At 43.1% G+C, this 27,660-nt stretch overlaps 15 non-coding genes and 2 pseudogenes across 15 annotated transcripts; all 17 read left to right on the top strand.

Moving 5' to 3' along the window:
- Positions 1-77: 77 nt before the first annotated feature.
- On the top strand, positions 78-268 carry LOC141212935 (U2 spliceosomal RNA). The gene has a single exon (XR_012282516.1). It is a non-coding gene; the product is annotated as a U2 spliceosomal RNA (small nuclear RNA).
- Positions 269-1,383: 1,115 nt separating this feature from the next.
- On the top strand, positions 1,384-1,574 carry LOC141212934 (U2 spliceosomal RNA). Its single transcript, XR_012282515.1, has one exon. It is a non-coding gene; the product is annotated as a U2 spliceosomal RNA (small nuclear RNA).
- Positions 1,575-2,689: 1,115 nt separating this feature from the next.
- On the top strand, positions 2,690-2,880 carry LOC141212933 (U2 spliceosomal RNA). Its single transcript, XR_012282514.1, has one exon. It is a non-coding gene; the product is annotated as a U2 spliceosomal RNA (small nuclear RNA).
- Positions 2,881-5,479: 2,599 nt separating this feature from the next.
- On the top strand, positions 5,480-5,665 carry LOC141213205 (U2 spliceosomal RNA). Its single transcript, XR_012282758.1, has one exon. It is a non-coding gene; the product is annotated as a U2 spliceosomal RNA (small nuclear RNA).
- Positions 5,666-6,780: 1,115 nt separating this feature from the next.
- On the top strand, positions 6,781-6,971 carry LOC141213107 (U2 spliceosomal RNA). Its single transcript, XR_012282684.1, has one exon. It is a non-coding gene; the product is annotated as a U2 spliceosomal RNA (small nuclear RNA).
- Positions 6,972-8,086: 1,115 nt separating this feature from the next.
- Positions 8,087-8,277, top strand: LOC141212931 (U2 spliceosomal RNA). Its single transcript, XR_012282512.1, has one exon. It is a non-coding gene; the product is annotated as a U2 spliceosomal RNA (small nuclear RNA).
- A 1,115-nt stretch (positions 8,278-9,392) lies between these two features.
- Positions 9,393-9,583, top strand: LOC141212930 (U2 spliceosomal RNA). Its single transcript, XR_012282511.1, has one exon. It is a non-coding gene; the product is annotated as a U2 spliceosomal RNA (small nuclear RNA).
- Positions 9,584-10,698: 1,115 nt separating this feature from the next.
- LOC141212929 (U2 spliceosomal RNA) lies at positions 10,699-10,889 on the top strand. Its single transcript, XR_012282510.1, has one exon. It is a non-coding gene; the product is annotated as a U2 spliceosomal RNA (small nuclear RNA).
- A 1,115-nt stretch (positions 10,890-12,004) lies between these two features.
- LOC141212928 (U2 spliceosomal RNA) lies at positions 12,005-12,195 on the top strand. The gene has a single exon (XR_012282509.1). It is a non-coding gene; the product is annotated as a U2 spliceosomal RNA (small nuclear RNA).
- A 1,115-nt stretch (positions 12,196-13,310) lies between these two features.
- Positions 13,311-13,501, top strand: LOC141212927 (U2 spliceosomal RNA). Its single transcript, XR_012282508.1, has one exon. It is a non-coding gene; the product is annotated as a U2 spliceosomal RNA (small nuclear RNA).
- Positions 13,502-19,885: 6,384 nt separating this feature from the next.
- On the top strand, positions 19,886-20,100 carry LOC141213158 (U2 spliceosomal RNA; annotated as a pseudogene).
- A 1,112-nt stretch (positions 20,101-21,212) lies between these two features.
- On the top strand, positions 21,213-21,403 carry LOC141212926 (U2 spliceosomal RNA). The gene has a single exon (XR_012282507.1). It is a non-coding gene; the product is annotated as a U2 spliceosomal RNA (small nuclear RNA).
- Positions 21,404-22,518: 1,115 nt separating this feature from the next.
- LOC141213226 (U2 spliceosomal RNA) lies at positions 22,519-22,634 on the top strand (annotated as a pseudogene).
- A 524-nt stretch (positions 22,635-23,158) lies between these two features.
- On the top strand, positions 23,159-23,341 carry LOC141213153 (U2 spliceosomal RNA). The gene has a single exon (XR_012282724.1). It is a non-coding gene; the product is annotated as a U2 spliceosomal RNA (small nuclear RNA).
- Positions 23,342-24,456: 1,115 nt separating this feature from the next.
- LOC141212925 (U2 spliceosomal RNA) lies at positions 24,457-24,647 on the top strand. The gene has a single exon (XR_012282506.1). It is a non-coding gene; the product is annotated as a U2 spliceosomal RNA (small nuclear RNA).
- A 1,115-nt stretch (positions 24,648-25,762) lies between these two features.
- On the top strand, positions 25,763-25,953 carry LOC141212924 (U2 spliceosomal RNA). Its single transcript, XR_012282505.1, has one exon. It is a non-coding gene; the product is annotated as a U2 spliceosomal RNA (small nuclear RNA).
- A 1,115-nt stretch (positions 25,954-27,068) lies between these two features.
- On the top strand, positions 27,069-27,259 carry LOC141212923 (U2 spliceosomal RNA). The gene has a single exon (XR_012282504.1). It is a non-coding gene; the product is annotated as a U2 spliceosomal RNA (small nuclear RNA).
- The last annotated feature ends 401 nt before the right edge of the window (positions 27,260-27,660 follow it).

Here is a 27,660-nt window from a genome sequence, read left to right as displayed (position 1 = left end):
GAGTCCAGGAGCTCATCTCCACAAATGGACTTTTCAGGATCCTTGGGTGGCTCCGTAGTTTGAAACCAATTCTGGTTATCGCTTCTCGGCCTTTTGGCTAAGATCAAGTGTAGTATCTGTTCTTATCAGTTTAATATCTGATACGTCCCCTATCTGGGGACCATATATTAAATGGATTTTTAGAACAGGGAGATGGAAAAAGAGCTTGCTCTGTCCACTCCACGCATTGACCTGGTATTGCAGTATCTCCAGGACCGGTGCACCCCTTCTTTAATGCAGTTTCTAAAATCAGAAAGAATTTAATTCAATGTTTTTTGTTCATTTTGCTTGTTTGTCGGATTTTGGGATGGACTCTTTGGCTTTGCTTTTCTTCTCCTCATTGGATTTTTCATGTTCAAAGTTGCAGAAGCCAGATTACAAGCTCATTTTGGTTCAACTTCAGCAACTGTGCATTGCATTGCCATGTAATGTGATGCAATGCTATCTTTCTAGCTCTCCCTTTTTACTTCCTTTTGGATAAACAGACATATTAGGCAAGCATTTTGGAGCTTTCACCTAAATAACTACAGGTGGTGAGATAAGCTGCACAATATAATTGACCTTTCAGTATATTGTTGCACACACACCATCTATTTAGCAAATGCCCTTGTTATCAACAGCAGCCTTTTAAACTCACCTGAGCTAACAGGTATGTGCGCTGGTTACTCTGCTGCGCTTAAAATTTCTTTTTTGGTTTGCTACAATGCCTTTTCTGAAACGTTGTCTCCCTCTGCTGGAACACTGACTTCTTTCATTTAATGCCTGCAGACTATAAAAGAGAACCCAACCAAAAAAGTTTGGTTGATTAGTCTGTGGCATTCTGTTAAACTGTTGCTTATGGCGGTCTCTGTGAGCTTCTCAGCGACATTCAGCCAGCCAGGTATCCTGCCTGCAGTAGATGGAATGTGGCAATGGAACGCTGGCTGCGCGTGTCATAATAGGCTCTGAGCCTTTATATACCTGTGCACAGCAGCAGCCACCTTCAGTCTGCTGCTGGACAGCCAGCAGCAGCAGCAGCAGGAGAGGTATGTAATCAGGAGCCCTCCTGCTAAGGGTAGACAGCTGCTCGTTCCACCCCACCCCCCGCCTTAATTGGTTCTCCTCCCTTCCAACGGTGTTGAGGCGGGTGGGAACAGCAGGGGGTGAAGGTGCTGTGTTTAAAGAGGTGGAGTTATGCAGATCTAAAACGCGTGGATTGCAGCAGCAGCAAGCCGAAAAGTGCAGGCATGTAAGGGATCTAGAGGTTGACAACATGTCTTCTTAATGGGAGTCCAGGAGCTCATCTCCACAAATGGACTTTTCAGGATCCTTGGGTGGCTCCGTAGTTTGAAACCAATTCTGGTTATCGCTTCTCGGCCTTTTGGCTAAGATCAAGTGTAGTATCTGTTCTTATCAGTTTAATATCTGATACGTCCCCTATCTGGGGACCATATATTAAATGGATTTTTAGAACAGGGAGATGGAAAAAGAGCTTGCTCTGTCCACTCCACGCATTGACCTGGTATTGCAGTATCTCCAGGACCGGTGCACCCCTTCTTTAATGCAGTTTCTAAAATCAGAAAGAATTTAATTCAATGTTTTTTGTTCATTTTGCTTGTTTGTCGGATTTTGGGATGGACTCCTTGGCTTTGCTTTTCTTCTCCTCATTGGATTTTTCATGTTCAAAGTTGCAGAAGCCAGATTACAAGCTCATTTTGGTTCAACTTCAGCAACTGTGCATTGCATTGCCATGTAATGTGATGCAATGCTATCTTTCTAGCTCTCCCTTTTTACTTCCTTTTGGATAAACAGACATATTAGGCAAGCATTTTGGAGCTTTCACCTAAATAACTACAGGTGGTGAGATAAGCTGCACAATATAATTGACCTTTCAGTATATTGTTGCACACACACCATCTATTTAGCAAATGCCCTTGTTATCAACAGCAGCCTTTTAAACTCACCTGAGCTAACAGGTATGTGCGCTGGTTACTCTGCTGCGCTTAAAATTTCTTTTTTGGTTTGCTACAATGCCTTTTCTGAAACGTTGTCTCCCTCTGCTGGAACACTGACTTCTTTCATTTAATGCCTGCAGACTATAAAAGAGAACCCAACCCAAAAAGTTTGGTTGATTAGTCTGTGGCATTCTGTTAAACTGTTGCTTATGGCGGTCTCTGTGAGCTTCTCAGCGACATTCAGCCAGCCAGGTATCCTGCCTGCAGTAGATGGAATGTGGCAATGGAACGCTGGCTGCGCGTGTCATAATAGGCTCTGAGCCTTTATATACCTGTGCACAGCAGCAGCCACCTTCAGTCTGCTGCTGGACAGCCAGCAGCAGCAGCAGCAGGAGAGGTATGTAATCAGGAGCCCTCCTGCTAAGGGTAGACAGCTGCTCGTTCCACCCCACCCCCCGCCTTAATTGGTTCTCCTCCCTTCCAACGGTGTTGAGGCGGGTGGGAACAGCAGGGGGTGAAGGTGCTGTGTTTAAAGAGGTGGAGTTATGCAGATCTAAAACGCGTGGATTGCAGCAGCAGCAAGCCGAAAAGTGCAGGCATGTAAGGGATCTAGAGGTTGACAACATGTCTTCTTAACGGGAGTCCAGGAGCTCATCTCCACAAATGGACTTTTCAGGATCCTTGGGTGGCTCCGTAGTTTGAAACCAATTCTGGTTATCGCTTCTCGGCCTTTTGGCTAAGATCAAGTGTAGTATCTGTTCTTATCAGTTTAATATCTGATACGTCCCCTATCTGGGGACCATATATTAAATGGATTTTTAGAACAGGGAGATGGAAAAAGAGCTTGCTCTGTCCACTCCACGCATTGACCTGGTATTGCAGTATCTCCAGGACCGGTGCACCCCTTCTTTAATGCAGTTTCTAAAATCAGAAAGAATTGAATTCAATGTTTTTTGTTCATTTTGCTTGTTTGTCGGATTTTGGGATGGACTCTTTGGCTTTGCTTTTCTTCTCCTCATTGGATTTTTCATGTTCAAAGTTGCAGAAGCCAGATTACAAGCTCATTTTGGTTCAACTTCAGCAACTGTGCATTGCATTGCCATGTAATGTGATGCAATGCTATCTTTCTAGCTCTCCCTTTTTACTTCCTTTTGGATAAACAGACATATTAGGCAAGCATTTTGGAGCTTTCACCTAAATAACTACAGGTGGTGAGATAAGCTGCACAATATAATTGACCTTTCAGTATATTGTTGCACACACACCATCTATTTAGCAAATGCCCTTGTTATCAACAGCAGCCTTTTAAACTCACCTGAGCTAACAGGTATGTGCGCTGGTTACTCTGCTGCGCTTAAAATTTCTTTTTTGGTTTGCTACAATGCCTTTTCTGAAACGTTGTCTCCCTCTGCTGGAACACTGACTTCTTTCATTTAATGCCTGCAGACTATAAAAGAGAACCCAACCCAAAAGGTTTGGTTGATTAGTCTGTGGCATTCTGTTAAACTGTTGCTTATGGCGGTCTCTGTGAGCTTCTCAGCGACATTCAGCCAGCCAGGTATCCTGCCTGCAGTAGATGGAATGTGGCAATGGAACGCTGGCTGCGCGTGTCATAATAGGCTCTGAGCCTTTATATACCTGTGCACAGCAGCAGCCACCTTCAGTCTGCTGCTGGACAGCCAGCAGCAGCAGCAGCAGGAGAGGTATGTAATCAGGAGCCCTCCTGCTAAGGGTAGACAGCTGCTCGTTCCACCCCACCCCCCGCCTTAATTGGTTCTCCTCCCTTCCAACGGTGTTGAGGCGGGTGGGAACAGCAGGGGGTGAAGGTGCTGTGTTTAAAGAGGTGGAGTTATGCAGATCTAAAACGCGTGGATTGCAGCAGCAGCAAGCCGAAAAGTGCAGGCATGTAAGGGATCTAGAGGTTGACAACATGTCTTCTTAACGGGAGTCCAGGAGCTCATCTCCACAAATGGACTTTTCAGGATCCTTGGGTGGCTCCGTAGTTTGAAACCAATTCTGGTTATCGCTTCTCGGCCTTTTGGCTAAGATCAAGTGCAGTGATTTAGCGATTGCTGCCTTGGTTTTGGTTGGAGGTGTCTGGGGTACCTGGCTCGTCGGCCTTGGGGGATCGTCCTTACCTAATTGTGGGGACTTCACCCCCTTGCTGCTATAGGCGTGTCGGCTTAGTCCCCAGACAACGGGAAGTGATCATACTCGCTCCTTCTGTGTGTTGGAGTGGAGATTACGCTCATTCTGTTGGAGAATCATGGCAACAGAGGCGGAGTTGTGGCCGAAGTTGGAGGTTCCAGAACATGCACGTGTGGAGACCGCTTTCCGGATTTTTGTCCGGAGAGACTGTCAGAAGGTTAAGGACTTTCGGTTTATTATGAAGGAGATCATCTTGGGTGTCGCAAAGGTGAAAAAAGAAGACATCGTGGCAGTTATGGATTATCCCCAAAAGGGTGTCTATGACGTGTTTTTTGAGTCTAGGAAGATTTTGGAGAACTATATGGATTCTTTTGATGAATTGAGACATGAGAAGTTTGTTGGAATTCGGTTTCAACGTCACGTATTTAGTAGTGAAAAGATGGTGACAGTGAAGATGTTTTCACCACTGGTTCCAGAAGAGGACATTGTCACGTTTTTGAGTGGTTTTGCCAAGTCTGTAGTATCAAAAGGTAAAGTAATGAATGAATTCGGAGTATGGACGGGAAAGTGGAAATTTTTTGTGGAATTTAACATGAACAAGGATAGGAGTTTTTCCTACCCGCCTCAAAGGTTTAAGCTTGGTAAAGTAAGTGGGAATTTATTCTTTAATGGGATGGATTCCTTTTGTTCAATTTGTGAGGTATATGGTCATAAACGTGAAGACTGTACTGCAGAAAAGTGTTGGAAGTGTAAAGCGGAAGGACATGTTTCTAAATCATGTCCAGTAGAAAGGAATAAGTGTAACCTGTGTATGGAAATTGGGCATAGGTTTAAGGAATGCCCAAAGAGAAAGAGTAATAAGGAGAAGATGGAAAGTGCAAAGGCGGAAAAGAAAGAAAAAAAGAAGACGGTAGAGGTTCAGAGGCAAACAGAAGAGGAGGAAGCTGATAAAGAAATGGACAAAGTTAAAAAAGGAATTGCGGAAATGAAGGGAAGTGGTGTGTGTTTTGAAGCTTTTTTTCCAAAGGTAATCGCAAGTGTGAAGGCAAATAAAGAGAGGTTTTTTGAAACCTATAAGGTGGGAAGGACATGGATAGATTATGTGAATACAAACTTTGAATCTTTCTCGCAAGAGAAAGGACTGTTGGAGTATCTAACATATTATGCGTTGAAGGGAGGAATGCAGTAATGTGTTTTGTTTCCTTCCTCTATATATTATGTGTCTGAGAGGAAATACTGGTTGTTGTTTTGTTTTTTTTGTATATGCATTAAATAATGTTTTTTTGTTTTAAAATGACACGATGATGGATTTGGTCCATCACCGTTTTCAGAAGTATGGAATCGAGATGGTACATGTAATCTGAGTGTTATGGAAAAAAAAAAAAAAAAAATCTGTTCTTATCAGTTTAATATCTGATACGTCCCCTATCTGGGGACCATATATTAAATGGATTTTTAGAACAGGGAGATGGAAAAAGAGCTTGCTCTGTCCACTCCACGCATTGACCTGGTATTGCAGTATCTCCAGGACCGGTGCACCCCTTCTTTAATGCAGTTTCTAAAATCAGAAAGAATTGAATTCAATGTTTTTTGTTCATTTTGCTTGTTTGTCGGATTTTGGGATGGACTCTTTGGCTTTGCTTTTCTTCTCCTCATTGGATTTTTCATGTTCAAAGTTGCAGAAGCCAGATTACAAGCTCATTTTGGTTCAACTTCAGCAACTGTGCATTGCATTGCCATGTAATGTGATGCAATGCTATCTTTCTAGCTCTCCCTTTTTACTTCCTTTTGGATAAACAGACATATTAGGCAAGCATTTTGGAGCTTTCACCTAAATAACTACAGGTGGTGAGATAAGCTGCACAATATAATTGACCTTTCAGTATATTGTTGCACACACACCATCTATTTAGCAAATGCCCTTGTTATCAACAGCAGCCTTTTAAACTCACCTGAGCTAACAGGTATGTGCGCTGGTTACTCTGCTGCGCTTAAAATTTCTTTTTTGGTTTGCTACAATGCCTTTTCTGAAACGTTGTCTCCCTCTGCTGGAACACTGACTTCTTTCATTTAATGCCTGCAGACTATAAAAGAGAACCCAACCCAAAAAGTTTCGTTGATTAGTCTGTGGCATTCTGTTAAACTGTTGCTTATGGCGGTCTCTGTGAGCTTCTCAGCGACATTCAGCCAGCCAGGTATCCTGCCTGCAGTAGATGGAATGTGGCAATGGAACGCTGGCTGCGCGTGTCATAATAGGCTCTGAGCCTTTATATACCTGTGCACAGCAGCAGCCACCTTCAGTCTGCTGCTGGACAGCCAGCAGCAGCAGCAGCAGGAGAGGTATGTAATCAGGAGCCCTCCTGCTAAGGGTAGACAGCTGCTCGTTCCACCCCACCCCCCGCCTTAATTGGTTCTCCTCCCTTCCAACGGTGTTGAGGCGGGTGGGAACAGCAGGGGGTGAAGGTGCTGTGTTTAAAGAGGTGGAGTTATGCAGATCTAAAACGCGTGGATTGCAGCAGCAGCAAGCCGAAAAGTGCAGGCATGTAAGGGATCTAGAGGTTGACAACATGTCTTCTTAACGGGAGTCCAGGAGCTCATCTCCACAAATGGACTTTTCAGGATCCTTGGGTGGCTCCGTAGTTTGAAACCAATTCTGGTTATCGCTTCTCGGCCTTTTGGCTAAGATCAAGTGTAGTATCTGTTCTTATCAGTTTAATATCTGATACGTCCCCTATCTGGGGACCATATATTAAATGGATTTTTAGAACAGGGAGATGGAAAAAGAGCTTGCTCAGTCCACTCCACGCATTGACCTGGTATTGCAGTATCTCCAGGACCGGTGCACCCCTTCTTTAATGCAGTTTCTAAAATCAGAAAGAATTGAATTCAATGTTTTTTGTTCATTTTGCTTGTTTGTCGGATTTTGGGATGGACTCTTTGGCTTTGCTTTTCTTCTCCTCATTGGATTTTTCATGTTCAAAGTTGCAGAAGCCAGATTACAAGCTCATTTTGGTTCAACTTCAGCAACTGTGCATTGCATTGCCATGTAATGTGATGCAATGCTATCTTTCTAGCTCTCCCTTTTTACTTCCTTTTGGATAAACAGACATATTAGGCAAGCATTTTGGAGCTTTCACCTAAATAACTACAGGTGGTGAGATAAGCTGCACAATATAATTGACCTTTCAGTATATTGTTGCACACACACCATCTATTTAGCAAATGCCCTTGTTATCAACAGCAGCCTTTTAAACTCACCTGAGCTAACAGGTATGTGCGCTGGTTACTCTGCTGCGCTTAAAATTTCTTTTTTGGTTTGCTACAATGCCTTTTCTGAAACGTTGTCTCCCTCTGCTGGAACACTGACTTCTTTCATTTAATGCCTGCAGACTATAAAAGAGAACCCAACCCAAAAAGTTTGGTTGATTAGTCTGTGGCATTCTGTTAAACTGTTGCTTATGGCGGTCTCTGTGAGCTTCTCAGCGACATTCAGCCAGCCAGGTATCCTGCCTGCAGTAGATGGAATGTGGCAATGGAACGCTGGCTGCGCGTGTCATAATAGGCTCTGAGCCTTTATATACCTGTGCACAGCAGCAGCCACCTTCAGTCTGCTGCTGGACAGCCAGCAGCAGCAGCAGCAGGAGAGGTATGTAATCAGGAGCCCTCCTGCTAAGGGTAGACAGCTGCTCGTTCCACCCCACCCCCCGCCTTAATTGGTTCTCCTCCCTTCCAACGGTGTTGAGGCGGGTGGGAACAGCAGGGGGTGAAGGTGCTGTGTTTAAAGAGGTGGAGTTATGCAGATCTAAAACGCGTGGATTGCAGCAGCAGCAAGCCGAAAAGTGCAGGCATGTAAGGGATCTAGAGGTTGACAACATGTCTTCTTAACGGGAGTCCAGGAGCTCATCTCCACAAATGGACTTTTCAGGATCCTTGGGTGGCTCCGTAGTTTGAAACCAATTCTGGTTATCGCTTCTCGGCCTTTTGGCTAAGATCAAGTGTAGTATCTGTTCTTATCAGTTTAATATCTGATACGTCCCCTATCTGGGGACCATATATTAAATGGATTTTTAGAACAGGGAGATGGAAAAAGAGCTTGCTCTGTCCACTCCACGCATTGACCTGGTATTGCAGTATCTCCAGGACCGGTGCACCCCTTCTTTAATGCAGTTTCTAAAATCAGAAAGAATTGAATTCAATGTTTTTTGTTCATTTTGCTTGTTTGTCGGATTTTGGGATGGACTCTTTGGCTTTGCTTTTCTTCTCCTCATTGGATTTTTCATGTTCAAAGTTGCAGAAGCCAGATTACAAGCTCATTTTGGTTCAACTTCAGCAACTGTGCATTGCATTGCCATGTAATGTGATGCAATGCTATCTTTCTAGCTCTCCCTTTTTACTTCCTTTTGGATAAACAGACATATTAGGCAAGCATTTTGGAGCTTTCACCTAAATAACTACAGGTGGTGAGATAAGCTGCACAATATAATTGACCTTTCAGTATATTGTTGCACACACACCATCTATTTAGCAAATGCCCTTGTTATCAACAGCAGCCTTTTAAACTCACCTGAGCTAACAGGTATGTGCGCTGGTTACTCTGCTGCGCTTAAAATTTCTTTTTTGGTTTGCTACAATGCCTTTTCTGAAACGTTGTCTCCCTCTGCTGGAACACTGACTTCTTTCATTTAATGCCTGCAGACTATAAAAGAGAACCCAACCCAAAAAGTTTCGTTGATTAGTCTGTGGCATTCTGTTAAACTGTTGCTTATGGCGGTCTCTGTGAGCTTCTCAGCGACATTCAGCCAGCCAGGTATCCTGCCTGCAGTAGATGGAATGTGGCAATGGAACGCTGGCTGCGCATGTCATAATAGGCTCTGAGCCTTTATATACCTGTGCACAGCAGCAGCCACCTTCAGTCTGCTGCTGGACAGCCAGCAGCAGCAGCAGCAGGAGAGGTATGTAATCAGGAGCCCTCCTGCTAAGGGTAGACAGCTGCTCGTTCCACCCCACCCCCCGCCTTAATTGGTTCTCCTCCCTTCCAACGGTGTTGAGGCGGGTGGGAACAGCAGGGGGTGAAGGTGCTGTGTTTAAAGAGGTGGAGTTATGCAGATCTAAAACGCGTGGATTGCAGCACCAGCAAGCCGAAAAGTGCAGGCATGTAAGGGATCTAGAGGTTGACAACATGTCTTCTTAACGGGAGTCCAGGAGCTCATCTCCACAAATGGACTTTTCAGGATCCTTGGGTGGCTCCGTAGTTTGAAACCAATTCTGGTTATCGCTTCTCGGCCTTTTGGCTAAGATCAAGTGTAGTATCTGTTCTTATCAGTTTAATATCTGATACGTCCCCTATCTGGGGACCATATATTAAATGGATTTTTAGAACAGGGAGATGGAAAAAGAGCTTGCTCTGTCCACTCCACGCATTGACCTGGTATTGCAGTATCTCCAGGACCGGTGCACCCCTTCTTTAATGCAGTTTCTAAAATCAGAAAGAATTGAATTCAATGTTTTTTGTTCATTTTGCTTGTTTGTCGGATTTTGGGATGGACTCTTTGGCTTTGCTTTTCTTCTCCTCATTGGATTTTTCATGTTCAAAGTTGCAGAAGCCAGATTACAAGCTCATTTTGGTTCAACTTCAGCAACTGTGCATTGCATTGCCATGTAATGTGATGCAATGCTATCTTTCTAGCTCTCCCTTTTTACTTCCTTTTGGATAAACAGACATATTAGGCAAGCATTTTGGAGCTTTCACCTAAATAACTACAGGTGGTGAGATAAGCTGCACAATATAATTGACCTTTCAGTATATTGTTGCACACACACCATCTATTTAGCAAATGCCCTTGTTATCAACAGCAGCCTTTTAAACTCACCTGAGCTAACAGGTATGTGCGCTGGTTACTCTGCTGCGCTTAAAATTTCTTTTTTGGTTTGCTACAATGCCTTTTCTGAAACGTTGTCTCCCTCTACTGGAACACTGACTTCTTTCATTTAATGCCTGCAGACTATAAAAGAGAACCCAACCCAAAAAGTTTGGTTGATTAGTCTGTGGCATTCTGTTAAACTGTTGCTTATGGCGGTCTCTGTGAGCTTCTCAGCGACATTCAGCCAGCCAGGTATCCTGCCTGCAGTAGATGGAATGTGGCAATGGAACGCTGGCTGCGCGTGTCATAATAGGCTCTGAGCCTTTATATACCTGTGCACAGCAGCAGCCACCTTCAGTCTGCTGCTGGACAGCCAGCAGCAGCAGCAGCAGGAGAGGTATGTAATCAGGAGCCCTCCTGCTAAGGGTAGATAGCTGCTCGTTCCACCCCACCCCCCGCCTTAATTGGTTCTCCTCCCTTCCAACGGTGTTGAGGCGGGTGGGAACAGCAGGGGGTGAAGGTGCTGTGTTTAAAGAGGTGGAGTTATGCAGATCTAAAACGCGTGGATTGCAGCAGCAGCAAGCCGAAAAGTGCAGCCATGTAAGGGATCTAGAGGTTGACAACATGTCTTCTTAACGGGAGTCCAGGAGCTCATCTCCACAAATGGACTTTTCAGGATCCTTGGGTGGCTCCGTAGTTTGAAACCAATTCTGGTTATCGCTTCTCGGCCTTTTGGCTAAGATCAAGTGTAGTATCTGTTCTTATCAGTTTAATATCTGATACGTCCCCTATCTGGGGACCATATATTAAATGGATTTTTAGAACAGGGAGATGGAAAAAGAGCTTGCTCTGTCCACTCCACGCATTGACCTGGTATTGCAGTATCTCCAGGACCGGTGCACCCCTTCTTTAATGCAGTTTCTAAAATCAGAAAGAATTGAATTCAATGTTTTTTGTTCATTTTGCTTGTTTGTCGGATTTTGGGATGGACTCTTTGGCTTTGCTTTTCTTCTCCTCATTGGATTTTTCATGTTCAAAGTTGCAGAAGCCAGATTACAAGCTCATTTTGGTTCAACTTCAGCAACTGTGCATTGCATTGCCATGTAATGTGATGCAATGCTATCTTTCTAGCTCTCCCTTTTTACTTCCTTTTGGATAAACAGACATATTAGGCAAGCATTTTGGAGCTTTCACCTAAATAACTACAGGTGGTGAGATAAGCTGCACAATATAATTGACCTTTCAGTATATTGTTGCACACACACCATCTATTTAGCAAATGCCCTTGTTATCAACAGCAGCCTTTTAAACTCACCTGAGCTAACAGGTATGTGCGCTGGTTACTCTGCTGCGCTTAAAATTTCTTTTTTGGTTTGCTACAATGCCTTTTCTGAAACGTTGTCTCCCTCTGCTGGAACACTGACTTCTTTCATTTAATGCCTGCAGACTATAAAAGAGAACCCAACCCAAAAAGTTTGGTTGATTAGTCTGTGGCATTCTGTTAAACTGTTGCTTATGGCGGTCTCTGTGAGCTTCTCAGCGACATTCAGCCAGCCAGGTATCCTGCCTGCAGTAGATGGAATGTGGCAATGGAACGCTGGCTGCGCGTGTCATAATAGGCTCTGAGCCTTTATATACCTGTGCACAGCAGCAGCCACCTTCAGTCTGCTGCTGGACAGCCAGCAGCAGCAGCAGCAGGAGAGGTATGTAATCAGGAGCCCTCCTGCTAAGGGTAGACAGCTGCTCGTTCCACCCCACCCCCCGCCTTAATTGGTTCTCCTCCCTTCCAACGGTGTTGAGGCGGGTGGGAACAGCAGGGGGTGAAGGTGCTGTGTTTAAAGAGGTGGAGTTATGCAGATCTAAAACGCGTGGATTGCAGCAGCAGCAAGCCGAAAAGTGCAGGCATGTAAGGTATCTAGAGGTTGACAACATGTCTTCTTAACGGGAGTCCAGGAGCTCATCTCCACAAATGGACTTTTCAGGATCCTTGGGTGGCTCCGTAGTTTGAAACCAATTCTGGTTATCGCTTCTCGGCCTTTTGGCTAAGATCAAGTGTAGTATCTGTTCTTATCAGTTTAATATCTGATACGTCCCCTATCTGGGGACCATATATTAAATGGATTTTTAGAACAGGGAGATGGAAAAAGAGCTTGCTCTGTCCACTCCACGCATTGACCTGGTATTGCAGTATCTCCAGGACCGGTGCACCCCTTCTTTAATGCAGTTTCTAAAATCAGAAAGAATTGAATTCAATGTTTTTTGTTCATTTTGCTTGTTTGTCGGATTTTGGGATGGACTCTTTGGCTTTGCTTTTCTTCTCCTCATTGGATTTTTCATGTTCAAAGTTGCAGAAGCCAGATTACAAGCTCATTTTGGTTCAACTTCAGCAACTGTGCATTGCATTGCCATGTAATGTGATGCAATGCTATCTTTCTAGCTCTCCCTTTTTACTTCCTTTTGGATAAACAGACATATTAGGCAAGCATTTTGGAGCTTTCACCTAAATAACTACAGGTGGTGAGATAAGCTGCACAATATAATTGACCTTTCAGTATATTGTTGCACACACACCATCTATTTAGCAAATGCCCTTGTTATCAACAGCAGCCTTTTAAACTCACCTGAGCTAACAGGTATGTGCGCTGGTTACTCTGCTGCGCTTAAAATTTCTTTTTTGGTTTGCTACAATGCCTTTTCTGAAACGTTGTCTCCCTCTACTGGAACACTGACTTCTTTCATTTAATGCCTGCAGACTATAAAAGAGAACCCAACCCAAAAAGTTTGGTTGATTAGTCTGTGGCATTCTGTTAAACTGTTGCTTATGGCGGTCTCTGTGAGCTTCTCAGCGACATTCAGCCAGCCAGGTATCCTGCCTGCAGTAGATGGAATGTGGCAATGGAACGCTGGCTGCGCGTGTCATAATAGGCTCTGAGCCTTTATATACCTGTGCACAGCAGCAGCCACCTTCAGTCTGCTGCTGGACAGCCAGCAGCAGCAGCAGCAGGAGAGGTATGTAATCAGGAGCCCTCCTGCTAAGGGTAGATAGCTGCTCGTTCCACCCCACCCCCCGCCTTAATTGGTTCTCCTCCCTTCCAACGGTGTTGAGGCGGGTGGGAACAGCAGGGGGTGAAGGTGCTGTGTTTAAAGAGGTGGAGTTATGCAGATCTAAAACGCGTGGATTGCAGCAGCAGCAAGCCGAAAAGTGCAGCCATGTAAGGGATCTAGAGGTTGACAACATGTCTTCTTAACGGGAGTCCAGGAGCTCATCTCCACAAATGGACTTTTCAGGATCCTTGGGTGGCTCCGTAGTTTGAAACCAATTCTGGTTATCGCTTCTCGGCCTTTTGGCTAAGATCAAGTGTAGTATCTGTTCTTATCAGTTTAATATCTGATACGTCCCCTATCTGGGGACCATATATTAAATGGATTTTTAGAACAGGGAGATGGAAAAAGAGCTTGCTCTGTCCACTCCACGCATTGACCTGGTATTGCAGTATCTCCAGGACCGGTGCACCCCTTCTTTAATGCAGTTTCTAAAATCAGAAAGAATTGAATTCAATGTTTTTTGTTCATTTTGCTTGTTTGTCGGATTTTGGGATGGACTCTTTGGCTTTGCTTTTCTTCTCCTCATTGGATTTTTCATGTTCAAAGTTGCAGAAGCCAGATTACAAGCTCATTTTGGTTCAACTTCAGCAACTGTGCATTGCATTGCCATGTAATGTGATGCAATGCTATCTTTCTAGCTCTCCCTTTTTACTTCCTTTTGGATAAACAGACATATTAGGCAAGCATTTTGGAGCTTTCACCTAAATAACTACAGGTGGTGAGATAAGCTGCACAATATAATTGACCTTTCAGTATATTGTTGCACACACACCATCTATTTAGCAAATGCCCTTGTTATCAACAGCAGCCTTTTAAACTCACCTGAGCTAACAGGTATGTGCGCTGGTTACTCTGCTGCGCTTAAAATTTCTTTTTTGGTTTGCTACAATGCCTTTTCTGAAACGTTGTCTCCTTCTACTGGAACACTGACTTCTTTCATTTAATGCCTGCAGACTATAAAAGAGAACCCAACCCAAAAAGTTTGGTTGATTAGTCTGTGGCATTCTGTTAAACTGTTGCTTATGGCGGTCTCTGTGAGCTTCTCAGCGACATTCAGCCAGCCAGGTATCCTGCCTGCAGTAGATGGAATGTGGCAATGGAACGCTGGCTGCGCGTGTCATAATAGGCTCTGAGCCTTTATATACCTGTGCACAGCAGCAGCCACCTTCAGTCTGCTGCTGGACAGCCAGCAGCAGCAGCAGCAGGAGAGGTATGTAATCAGGAGCCCTCCTGCTAAGGGTAGACAGCTGCTCGTTCCACCCCACCCCCCGCCTTAATTGGTTCTCCTCCCTTCCAACGGTGTTGAGGCGGGTGGGAACAGCAGGGGGTGAAGGTGCTGTGTTTAAAGAGGTGGAGTTATGCAGATCTAAAACGCGTGGATTGCAGCAGCAGCAAGCCGAAAAGTGCAGGCATGTAAGGGATCTAGAGGTTGACAACATGTCTTCTTAACGGGAGTCCAGGAGCTCATCTCCACAAATGGACTTTTCAGGATCCTTGGGTGGCTCCGTAGTTTGAAACCAATTCTGGTTATCGCTTCTCGGCCTTTTGGCACGATCTGTAGTGGGTTGTGACATTGGGCTGAAGGTTACTGTGGTGGCAGAACCGATTCTTGGCCTTTGGAGATATCCAGTGCTGCTTTTGGGAATCGGTGCTAAAGCTGCAGTGCCTTTTCTTTACGGAGGACGGTGTGTTGGAGGGAGGACGAACTTCGTGGAGGCTGCGATCCGTGTGTGATATTTTCCTTGGTATCTGGAAAAGAAGAGGAAAATCATGGAGACAAGGAGAAACCCTGGAGGAAGGAAGGAGAATCAAGCAAGCAACCCGAATGATTATTTCTCGGAGGAGCATCCGCTGAAGGACACCATCAGGTTCGTGGTTGCTCCTGACCACCGGCAGGTGAAAGATTCTCAATTTATTTTCAATGTTATTTGTAAGCTCTTGAAGATCGACAAGGAGCATCTTTTTTGCTTTCAATCTTTTTTTTCTCGAGGACTTTATGATGTTACGCTTAATAAAGCCTCGCAGTGTGAAAGTGCCTACGCTCTTTATGAAGTAAATAAAGAGAAGGTAGAGCTGGAGGGGGTGAAAGTAATCCCCTCTTTTCAGTTTTCAATGAAAGTACTGACGATTCATTTGTTTAGTCCATTTATTACAGACTCTGAGGTTGAAAGTTACCTATCAATGTATTGTGACAAAATCATCCCTAAGAGACGCGGGGAAACACAGTTTGGAGTGTGGAACGGGAAACGTGTGTATGTGGTATCATTTAGGAAGAACCCGAATGAGGAGGGGGGCGTGTCCAGACCTCCGCCGCAGGTTTATATCAACCATAGCCGCGGTTATTTATTCTTCCCAGGGATGCCACACTACTGCCGTGTGTGTAAAAAATATGGACATCTGGATGCAGAATGTAACAAGTGTTTTAGTTGCATGGGTACTCCTCACCAGATGGATGAGTGCCCTAAAAATAAGAAAAAGGATGTAGAGGAGATGGACACATCGCCTGAAGAACAGCAACAAGAAGCTAAAGACGATGTGGAAGCAGGCATTGCTGCTGAAGAGGAAAAAGGGGAAGAGGAGAAAGAAAGGAGTGAGAAGGAGGAGACAGAAAGAAAGAGAAAAGAGGAAGAGGAGGGACGGGCAATGAAGGAGAAGAAGAAGGAGGAACGGGTTAAAAAATCACAAGAAGAAGAGGAAAGGAAGTTGGAAGAAAGGAAGAGAAAGAAGGAAGAGGAAAAACAGAAGAGGATAGAGGACATAGAAAAAAGGGCCATGGAGATAAAGAAACAGATGGAAAGGAAAAAGAGAGAAGAGCAGAAGAAAGAAGATAAGAAGAAAGAAGATAAGAATGAAAAGAAGAAGATAGAAGAACAGAAGAAAGAAGATCAGAAGAGAGAAGAGAAGAGTCAAATGTTGCAAGAAATTTCTCCACTAAGTAAAGGGAGTAGTTGTGGAGGGGAAAGTGATATTCCAGAAGTAGTGGAGTCCACTCCTACTAATTCCCTGTCGCAGAGCTTACCTTGCGCGCAGGTACAAATGGACTGCACAGAAAAATCTCTAAAAAGAAGTGTGGATAGAAGTGATAATGAAGGAATACCATGTGGTGGGAAAGTAAAGGCATTAGAAGCAACAAGTCTGCTGGGGAGTGTGTCATCTTCGGATGTATCAGATCTGGAGGTAGACCCATCTTCTCCGGCAGTAGAGAATGAGGGCGGAGGGAAGAGCCCTGCACTAAATGTTAGAAGATGATCCGCTCAATGTCCCTGAATGTTCAGGGGTTTAACGACCTATATAAGAGAACTGCTTTATATGATTTTTTAAATAATGAAAATATTGATTTTATCTTTCTACAAGAATGTAATTTGACAAAAAAAATAAGCTATGAATATTTACAGGGTATATGGAAGGGTAACTTATGCTTTTCTGGTGGGAACGAGTCAAAAAGTGATGGTGTGGGGTTTTTATGCTCTAAAGATTGGGAGATTGTAAATTATGAAGAGATATACCCTGGGAGGATTTTAAGAATTGATGTGCAGAAAAATGGGAAGAAAGTGAGGTGTTTTAATGTGTATGCAAATGCAGAAAAAGCCTTGAGATTACATTTGTTTGAACTGTTGCAGCTGTTTTTACCTGGAGTAGATCCATTAGTTTTAGGTGGGGATTTTAATTGTCATTTAAAAAATGTAAAAGATGGGTCAGCTTCATGTCTTAGAAATATTTTAGCAGCTTTTAATCTTAAAGATACATGGGCATTAGATGGACAAAAAAAGGAGCATGAAGTCACTTGGGTGGGGAGAGGTGTTTCATCCAGAATAGATTATATTTTTATATCTCAAGCCCTAACATGCTCAGGTTTTAAAACGCATTCAACACCTTTTTCAGATCATAAAATAATAGAATGTAGTTTTAAAATAGAATCAGATGTGGATAAAAGACCGTCACACTGGAAATTTAATGTATCCCTACTACAAGACGAGGTGGTTATGGAAGGTTTTAAAAAGCTGTATGAAAAACTGAAGCTAAAAAAAACGTTTTTTAAATCTATTTTTAATTGGTGGGATTTTGTCAAGAAGGAGGTAAAAATATTTTTTATTAAAGAAGGAAAGAAGAAAGCTGCTGCAAAACGTATTTTTTATAATGATCTTAATGCTAAACTGCAATGTTTTTTTCACCTCGAAAATAACGGATGTGATCTGCAGGAGGCGATCCGAACAACAAAAGAAAAGATCCAAAACTGCCTGAAAGAAAAAGGTAAAGAAATTATTTTTAATTCCCGAGTAAAAGTTTTAGACGAGGATCAAAAATGCACAAAATTCTTTTTTAAAAAAATATGTGACAAGAAGGATTATATGAAGGTTTTGGAAGGAGAAACAAGTTTGGAGGGGAAGAAGATGAAAGCAAAAGAATTTTATGATGATTTATTTTCTGTTAAAAACACGGATGTGTCTCTAAAAAAACATTTTTTAGAAGGACTGGAAAAAAATTTTAATGCGGAAGATAAATCTTTTTTAATAGGGAATTTTACTAAAGAGGAAGTTTTTAATACAATTAATACGCTACAAAATAACAAAACGCCGGGAGCAGATGGACTACCTGTTGAATTTTACAAGTGTTTATGGGAGATCATGGGTGAGGATTTTTATGAAGTAATTTTAGAAGCAGAAGCATCTTTTAGTGTCCCAGAGTCGTGGTGGGAGGGTCTTATTGTTTTATTATTTAAGAAAGGAAATAAAGAACTGATTAAAAATTGGAGACCAATAACCCTTTTAAATACGGACTGTAAGGTATATGCAAAGTTACTAGCAAATAGATTAAAAAAGGTAATCGGCTCAGTAATAGAAGTGGATCAGACGTGTGCAGTGCCAAATCGGAGAATCAGCGACTCATTGATTTTAATCAGGGATGTTTTATGGGATGTTTTAGACAGAAAACAAAAGCTTGCTCTAATTACTTTGGATTTTGAAAAAGCGTACGATAGAGTTGCCCATGATTTTTTATTTGCAGTTTTAGAGAAAATGGGATGCCCGGATGTTTTTAGCAAACGTATTAAATCTCTTTACAAATCATGTTTTAGCAAAATATCTATTAATGGTTTTTTATCTGATAATGTAAAAATAAACTGTGGCGTTAAACAGGGGTGTCCCTTATCCCCTATTCTTTTTATTTGTGCAATTGAACCACTTTTAGCAGCTTTTAGGAGAGATAAGGTAATCAATGTTTTTTTTATTCCCGGGAGTTGCAATGAACAAGTTAAAGTGGTGGCATATATGGATGATGTGACGGTTTTAGTTAAAGACACTAGAAGCATGAACAGAGCCATAAGAACAGTGGATTGGTTTGGGGGCGCATCGGGTTTTAAAATTAACATGGAAAAATCTGGTATTTTAACTGTTGGTGATTTTATTGTAGATTCTGAGTGTAAATTAACAAGAATGAATGAAGTAAAAATTTTAGGTATTTATTTCTCAGAGTCAGGTGGTAATGTAAGAAATTGGGAGTCTCTGCTGGAAAGAGTTAAGAAAAAGATTACTTTCTGGCAGTTGAGAGATCTTACCCTGGAAGGAAAAATTTTAATTATTAGACAGGTTTTACTCCCAATGTTTTTATATGTCTCAACAGTTTTTATCCCCCAAAATAATATCATGAAGAGAGTTATTAAGGTATGTTTTAATTTTTTATGGAGATCCAAGATGGAAAGAGTAAAGAGAGAGGAGATATATAAATCAAAGAAAAAAGGTGGGAAAGGTTTTCCCGATATTAGGTCCTTTTTATATGCAAAGTATGTAGCGAACTGTGTATGCACTTTATTAGGACCAGGCTCTAAGCTAAAGTTGTTTTCTATATATAATTTAGGTTTCTATATTAGAAATTATAAATGGTTGGAGATGTCTCTAAATAGGCCTTATAGGTTTTTACCTCCAGGAAATTATATTGTTTTAGAAAAAATTTTAAGAGATTTTAAACTTAAGATGGTCGAAATAAATGTTCTTAAATGCCATAAAAAAATCCTAAAAATCCTGGAAGAGAGAATAGGTATCAGTCCTGTGGAACATTTTTCATTCAAAATTGTGGAAAGAATCTGGATGAATGTAAATTATAGTGTGTTATCTAATGAACACAGGGATTTACTCTGGTGTATAGTAAAAGACTGCCTGCCAACCCGTGAGTTCCAACACAGGCGTGGGTTGGTAAGATCTGAAGTGTGCCCAAGATCCAGGTGTGGGAATAGTGAAACACCCATGCACATCTTCTGGAATTGTAATTTTGCACAGACAATATGGAGGAAAGTGTGCAATATAGTGAGAGCTGTGAGTACTGTTAATTTTTTGGATTTTTACAGAGTATTTTATGGGATGGGGATAAGAGAGGAGGATTTTAAAATTGTATGGATTATTATTGCATGTGTGAAGGCGGCATTGTGGAAAGCAAGGAACATTTTAGTGTTTAAACATAAGGAAGTAACAGTCGACCAGTGTATTAAATTATGTCTAAGTTATTTGTACATGTATTTCTGGAGGGACAAAATGACGCTTGGCAAGGTGAAAGCAAATGAGAAATGGAAACAATGTAAATGGAATGAACTTACCTTGTAAGCTTTGATTTTTTGAAAACCTGTGGAAAAACAAAAAAACAAAAACAAAAACAAACAAAAAAAAATAGCCAAAACTATATAATTTTTAAAAAAAAAAAAAAAGAGGGAAAAAATAAATAAATATATATATATAAAAGAAAAAGAAAATAAAAGATTTGGAGAAGTATTAAAATTGGTAGAATGCACGATGATGGATTTGAGTCTTCTTATCTTTTTGTTGATTCCAAGACTTTGTAATCTGAGTCTAAAAAAAAAAAAAAAAAAAAAATCTGTTCTTATCAGTTTAATATCTGATACGTCCCCTATCTGGGGACCATATATTAAATGGATTTTTAGAACAGGGAGATGGAAAAAGAGCTTGCTCTGTCCACTCCACGCATTGACCTGGTATTGCAGTATCTCCAGGACCGGTGCACCCCTTCTTTAATGCAGTTTCTAAAATCAGAAAGAATTGAATTCAATGTTTTTTGTTCATTTTGCTTGTTTGTCGGATTTTGGGATGGACTCTTTGGCTTTGCTTTTCTTCTCCTCATTGGATTTTTCATGTTCAAAGTTGCAGAAGCCAGATTACAAGCTCATTTTGGTTCAACTTCAGCAACTGTGCATTGCATTGCCATGTAATGTGATGCAATGCTATCTTTCTAGCTCTCCCTTTTTACTTCCTTTTGGATAAACAGACATATTAGGCAAGCATTTTGGAGCTTTCACCTAAATAACTACAGGTGGTGAGATAAGCTGCACAATATAATTGACCTTTCAGTATATTGTTGCACACACACCATCTATTTAGCAAATGCCCTTGTTATCAACAGCAGCCTTTTAAACTCACCTGAGCTAACAGGTATGTGCGCTGGTTACTCTGCTGCGCTTAAAATTTCTTTTTTGGTTTGCTACAATGCCTTTTCTGAAACGTTGTCTCCCTCTGCTGGAACACTGACTTCTTTCATTTAATCCCTGCAGACTATAAAAGAGAACCCAACCCAAAAAGTTTGGTTGATTAGTCTGTGGCATTCTGTTAAACTGTTGCTTATGGCGGTCTCTGTGAGCTTCTCAGCGACATTCAGCCAGCCAGGTATCCCGCCTGCAGTAGATGGAATGTGGCAATGGAACGCTGGCTGCGCGTGTCATAATAGGCTCTGAGCCTTTATATACCTGTGCACAGCAGCAGCCACCTTCAGTCTGCTGCTGGACAGCCAGCAGCAGCAGCAGGAGAGGTATGTAATCAGGAGCCCTCCTGCTAAGGGTAGACAGCTGCTCGTTCCACCCCACCCCCCGCCTTAATTGGTTCTCCTCCCTTCCAACGGTGTTGAGGCGGGTGGGAACAGCAGGGGGTGAAGGTGCTGTGTTTAAAGAGGTGGAGTTATGCAGATCTAAAACGCGTGGCTTGCAGCAGCAGCAAGCCGAAAAGTGCAGGCATGTAAGGGATCTAGAGGTTGACAACATGTCTTCTTAACGGGAGTCCAGGAGCTCATCTCCACAAATGGACTTTTCAGGATCCTTGGGTGGCTCCGTAGTTTGAAACCAATTCTGGTTATCGCTTCTCGGCCTTTTGGCTAAGATCAAGTGTAGTATCTGTTCTTATCAGTTTAATATCTGATACGTCCCCTATCTGGGGACCATATATTAAATGGATTTTTAGAACAGGGAGATGGAAAAAGAGCTTGCTCTGTCCACTCCACGCATTGACCTGGTATTGCAGTATCTCCAGGACCGGTGCACCCCTTCTTTAATGCAGTTTCTAAAATCAGAAAGAATTGAATTCAATGTTTTTTGTTCATTTTGCTTGTTTGTCGGATTTTGGGATGGACTCTTTGGCTTTGCTTTTCTTCTCCTCATTGGATTTTTCATGTTCAAAGTTGCAGAAGCCAGATTACAAGCTCATTTTGGTTCAACTTCAGCAACTGTGCATTGCATTGCCATGTAATGTGATGCAATGCTATCTTTCTAGCTCTCCCTTTTTACTTCCTTTTGGATAAACAGACATATTAGGCAAGCATTTTGGAGCTTTCACCTAAATAACTACAGGTGGTGAGATAAGCTGCACAATATAATTGACCTTTCAGTATATTGTTGCACACACACCATCTATTTAGCAAATGCCCTTGTTATCAACAGCAGCCTTTTAAACTCACCTGAGCTAACAGGTATGTGTGCTGGTTACTCTGCTGCGCTTAAAATTTCTTTTTTGGTTTGCTACAATGCCTTTTCTGAAACGTTGTCTCCCTCTGCTGGAACACTGACTTCTTTCATTTAATGCCTGCAGACTATAAAAGAGAACCCAACCCAAAAAGTTTGGTTGATTAGTCTGTGGCATTCTGTTAAACTGTTGCTTATGGCGGTCTCTGTGAGCTTCTCAGCGACATTCAGCCAGCCAGGTATCCTGCCTGCAGTAGATGGAATGTGGCAATGGAACGCTGGCTGCGCGTGTCATAATAGGCTCTGAGCCTTTATATACCTGTGCACAGCAGCAGCCACCTTCAGTCTGCTGCTGGACAGCCAGCAGCAGCAGCAGCAGGAGAGGTATGTAATCAGGAGCCCTCCTGCTAAGGGTAGACAGCTGCTCGTTCCACCCCACCCCCCGCCTTAATTGGTTCTCCTCCCTTCCAACGGTGTTGAGGCGGGTGGGAACAGCAGGGGGTGAAGGTGCTGTGTTTAAAGAGGTGGAGTTATGCAGATCTAAAACGCGTGGATTGCAGCAGCAGCAAGCCGAAAAGTGCAGGCATGTAAGGGATCTAGAGGTTGACAACATGTCTTCTTAACGGGAGTCCAGGAGCTCATCTCCACAAATGGACCTTTCAGGATCCTTGGGTGGCTCCGTAGTTTGAAACCAATTCTTCTTATCGCTTCTCGGCCTTTTGGCTAAGATCAAGTGTAGTATCTTTTGAAAAGGCAGTTTTGTCCTTGGGCTGCCCTAGTAAATTGATGCATATTACACACTGGTTTGGTGCACTTGTTAGTACGCCAGGTGGCTCATAGAGTTATCTGATGGAAAACATGGCCCTCCAGGATCGAAGTCACTAGGCTGGGTAAGTGTGAGGGCTTTGGAGCAATGTGCCCCAGGAGTAGGCGCCCTGGTGGGAGTCCAAGCTTACTGGGACTGGGAACCCCGGAAAGACTTGGCTTCGTAGCACGCCGCACCTTTGCCAATCATACTTTCTGAGCAACCCCCCCTATTCCTGGCCTCCGGGCTAGGAAGGGGAATTTTTATAAACCCGGTCGGAGGTCCGGTCAGCTTTGGGCTGAGAAACCAACACAGGCTCCAGCTCCACTAGGGTGGCAGCCTAGATGGAAGCTGGGAGCACGAAAACGGCTCTTCTCCGGCTTCGGCTAGGGAGAGCATCGGAGATCCCTGACCCTCGCTGTGGCCTTCTGGCTCGGAGGGATGGGGATGGTTTATTGGGGACCCTCTCCTCCGGGAAGGGTCCACATGAATCCTCGCCTCGTGCGCTGTTTTGGTGTGTCTTCGGTCACATTTTTCAGTGCCTTGGATGCAGCTTCAATCAAAAAAATCTGTTCTTATCAGTTTAATATCTGATACGTCCCCTATCTGGGGACCATATATTAAATGGATTTTTAGAACAGGGAGATGGAAAAAGAGCTTGCTCTGTCCACTCAACGCATTGACCTGGTATTGCAGTATCTCCAGGACCGGTGCACCCCTTCTTTAATGCAGTTTCTAAAATCAGAAAGAATTGAATTCAATGTTTTTTGTTCATTTTGCTTGTTTGTCGGATTTTGGGATGGACTCTTTGGCTTTGCTTTTCTTCTCCTCATTGGATTTTTCATGTTCAAAGTTGCAGAAGCCAGATTACAAGCTCATTTTGGTTCAACTTCAGCAACTGTGCATTGCATTGCCATGTAATGTGATGCAATGCTATCTTTCTAGCTCTCCCTTTTTACTTCCTTTTGGATAAACAGACATATTAGGCAAGCATTTTGGAGCTTTCACCTAAATAACTACAGGTGGTGAGATAAGCTGCACAATATAATTGACCTTTCAGTATATTGTTGCACACACACCATCTATTTAGCAAATGCCCTTGTTATCAACAGCAGCCTTTTAAACTCACCTGAGCTAACAGGTATGTGCGCTGGTTACTCTGCTGCGCTTAAAATTTCTTTTTTGGTTTGCTACAATGCCTTTTCTGAAACGTTGTCTCCCTCTGCTGGAACACTGACTTCTTTCATTTAATGCCTGCAGACTATAAAAGAGAACCCAACCCAAAAAGTTTGGTTGATTAGTCTGTGGCATTCTGTTAAACTGTTGCTTATGGCGGTCTCTGTGAGCTTCTCAGCGACATTCAGCCAGCCAGGTATCCTGCCTGCAGTAGATGGAATGTGGCAATGGAACGCTGGCTGCGCGTGTCATAATAGGCTCTGAGCCTTTATATACCTGTGCACAGCAGCAGCCACCTTCAGTCTGCTGCTGGACAGCCAGCAGCAGCAGCAGCAGGAGAGGTATGTAATCAGGAGCCCTCCTGCTAAGGGTAGACAGCTGCTCGTTCCACCCCACCCCCCGCCTTAATTGGTTCTCCTCCCTTCCAACGGTGTTGAGGCGGGTGGGAACAGCAGGGGGTGAAGGTGCTGTGTTTAAAGAGGTGGAGTTATGCAGATCTAAAACGCGTGGATTGCAGCAGCAGCAAGCCGAAAAGTGCAGGCATGTAAGGGATCTAGAGGTTGACAAAATGTCCTCTTAACGGGAGTCCAGGAGCTCATCTCCACAAATGGACTTTTCAGGATCCTTGGGTGGCTCCGTAGTTTGAAACCAATTCTGGTTATCGCTTCTCGGCCTTTTGGCTAAGATCAAGTGTAGTATCTGTTCTTATCAGTTTAATATCTGATACGTCCCCTATCTGGGGACCATATATTAAATGGATTTTTAGAACAGGGAGATGGAAAAAGAGCTTGCTCTGTCCACTCCACGCATTGACCTGGTATTGCAGTATCTCCAGGACCGGTGCACCCCTTCTTTAATGCAGTTTCTAAAATCAGAAAGAATTGAATTCAATGTTTTTTGTTCATTTTGCTTGTTTGTCGGATTTTGGGATGGACTCTTTGGCTTTGCTTTTCTTCTCCTCATTGGATTTTTCATGTTCAAAGTTGCAGAAGCCAGATTACAAGCTCATTTTGGTTCAACTTCAGCAACTGTGCATTGCATTGCCATGTAATGTGATGCAATGCTATCTTTCTAGCTCTCCCTTTTTACTTCCTTTTGGATAAACAGACATATTAGGCAAGCATTTTGGAGCTTTCACCTAAATAACTACAGGTGGTGAGATAAGCTGCACAATATAATTGACCTTTCAGTATATTGTTGCACACACACCATCTATTTAGCAAATGCCCTTGTTATCAACAGCAGCCTTTTAAACTCACCTGAGCTAACAGGTATGTGCGCTGGTTACTCTGCTGCGCTTAAAATTTCTTTTTTGGTTTGCTACAATGCCTTTTCTGAAACGTTGTCTCCCTCTGCTGGAACACTGACTTCTTTCATTTAATGCCTGCAGACTATAAAAGAGAACCCAACCCAAAAAGTTTGGTTGATTAGTCTGTGGCATTCTGTTAAACTGTTGCTTATGGCGGTCTCTGTGAGCTTCTCAGCGACATTCAGCCAGCCAGGTATCCTGCCTGCAGTAGATGGAATGTGGCAATGGAACGCTGGCTGCGCGTGTCATAATAGGCTCTGAGCCTTTATATACCTGTGCACAGCAGCAGCCACCTTCAGTCTGCTGCTGGACAGCCAGCAGCAGCAGCAGCAGGAGAGGTATGTAATCAGGAGCCCTCCTGCTAAGGGTAGACAGCTGCTCGTTCCACCCCACCCCCCGCCTTAATTGGTTCTCCTCCCTTCCAACGGTGTTGAGGCGGGTGGGAACAGCAGGGGGTGAAGGTGCTGTGTTTAAAGAGGTGGAGTTATGCAGATCTAAAACGCGTGGATTGCAGCAGCAGCAAGCCGAAAAGTGCAGGCATGTAAGGGATCTAGAGGTTGACAACATGTCTTCTTAACGGGAGTCCAGGAGCTCATCTCCACAAATGGACTTTTCAGGATCCTTGGGTGGCTCCGTAGTTTGAAACCAATTCTGGTTATCGCTTCTCGGCCTTTTGGCTAAGATCAAGTGTAGTATCTGTTCTTATCAGTTTAATATCTGATACGTCCCCTATCTGGGGACCATATATTAAATGGATTTTTAGAACAGGGAGATGGAAAAAGAGCTTGCTCTGTCCACTCCACGCATTGACCTGGTATTGCAGTATCTCCAGGACCGGTGCACCCCTTCTTTAATGCAGTTTCTAAAATCAGAAAGAATTGAATTCAATGTTTTTTGTTCATTTTGCTTGTTTGTCGGATTTTGGGATGGACTCTTTGGCTTTGCTTTTCTTCTCCTCATTGGATTTTTCATGTTCAAAGTTGCAGAAGCCAGATTACAAGCTCATTTTGGTTCAACTTCAGCAACTGTGCATTGCATTGCCATGTAATGTGATGCAATGCTATCTTTCTAGCTCTCCCTTTTTACTTCCTTTTGGATAAACAGACATATTAGGCAAGCATTTTGGAGCTTTCACCTAAATAACTACAGGTGGTGAGATAAGCTGCACAATATAATTGACCTTTCAGTATATTGTTGCACACACACCATCTATTTAGCAAATGCCCTTGTTATCAACAGCAGCCTTTTAAACTCACCTGAGCTAACAGGTATGTGCGCTGGTTACTCTGCTGCGCTTAAAATTTCTTTTTTGGTTTGCTACAATGCCTTTTCTGAAACGTTGTCTCCCTCTGCTGGAACACTGACTTCTTTCATTTAATGCCTGCAGACTATAAAAGAGAACCCAACCCAAAAAGTTTGGTTGATTAGTCTGTGGCATTCTGTTAAACTGTTGCTTATGGCGGTCTCTGTGAGCTTCTCAGCGACATTCAGCCAGCCAGGTATCCTGCCTGCAGTAGATGGAATGTGGCAATGGAACGCTGGCTGCGCGTGTCATAATAGGCTCTGAGCCTTTATATACCTGTGCACAGCAGCAGCCACCTTCAGTCTGCTGCTGGACAGCCAGCAGCAGCAGCAGCAGGAGAGGTATGTAATCAGGAGCCCTCCTGCTAAGGGTAGACAGTTGCTCGTTCCACCCCACCCCCCGCCTTAATTGGTTCTCCTCCCTTCCAACGGTGTTGAGGCGGGTGGGAACAGCAGGGGGTGAAGGTGCTGTGTTTAAAGAGGTGGAGTTATGCAGATCTAAAACGCGTGGATTGCAGCAGCAGCAAGCCGAAAAGTGCAGGCATGTAAGGGATCTAGAGGTTGACAACATGTCTTCTTAACGGGAGTCCAGGAGCTCATCTCCACAAATGGACTTTTCAGGATCCTTGGGTGGCTCCGTAGTTTGAAACCAATTCTGGTTATCGCTTCTCGGCCTTTTGGCTAAGATCAAGTGTAGTATCTGTTCTTATCAGTTTAATATCTGATACGTCCCCTATCTGGGGACCATATATTAAATGGATTTTTAGAACAGGGAGATGGAAAAAGAGCTTGCTCTGTCCACTCCACGCATTGACCTGGTATTGCAGTATCTCCAGGACCGGTGCACCCCTTCTTTAATGCAGTTTCTAAAATCAGAAAGAATTGAATTCAATGTTTTTTGTTCATTTTGCTTGTTTGTCGGATTTTGGGATGGACTCTTTGGCTTTGCTTTTCTTCTCCTCATTGGATTTTTCATGTTCAAAGTTGCAGAAGCCAGATTACAAGCTCATTTTGGTTCAACTTCAGCAACTGTGCATTGCATTGCCATGTAATGTGATGCAATGCTATCTTTCTAGCTCTCCCTTTTTACTTCCTTTTGGATAAACAGACATATTAGGCAAGCATTTTGGAGCTTTCACCTAAATAACTACAGGTGGTGAGATAAGCTGCACAATATAATTGACCTTTCAGTATATTGTTGCACACACACCATCTATTTAGCAAATGCCCTTGTTATCAACAGCAGCCTTTTA

Source organism: Phyllobates terribilis, unplaced genomic scaffold (assembly GCF_046119375.1).
Source record: "Phyllobates terribilis strain yellow unplaced genomic scaffold, ASM4611937v1 Scaffold_187__1_contigs__length_3656778, whole genome shotgun sequence".
Lineage (NCBI taxonomy): Eukaryota > Metazoa > Chordata > Amphibia > Anura > Dendrobatidae > Phyllobates > Phyllobates terribilis.
This window is presented reverse-complemented; position numbering and strand designations above follow the sequence as displayed.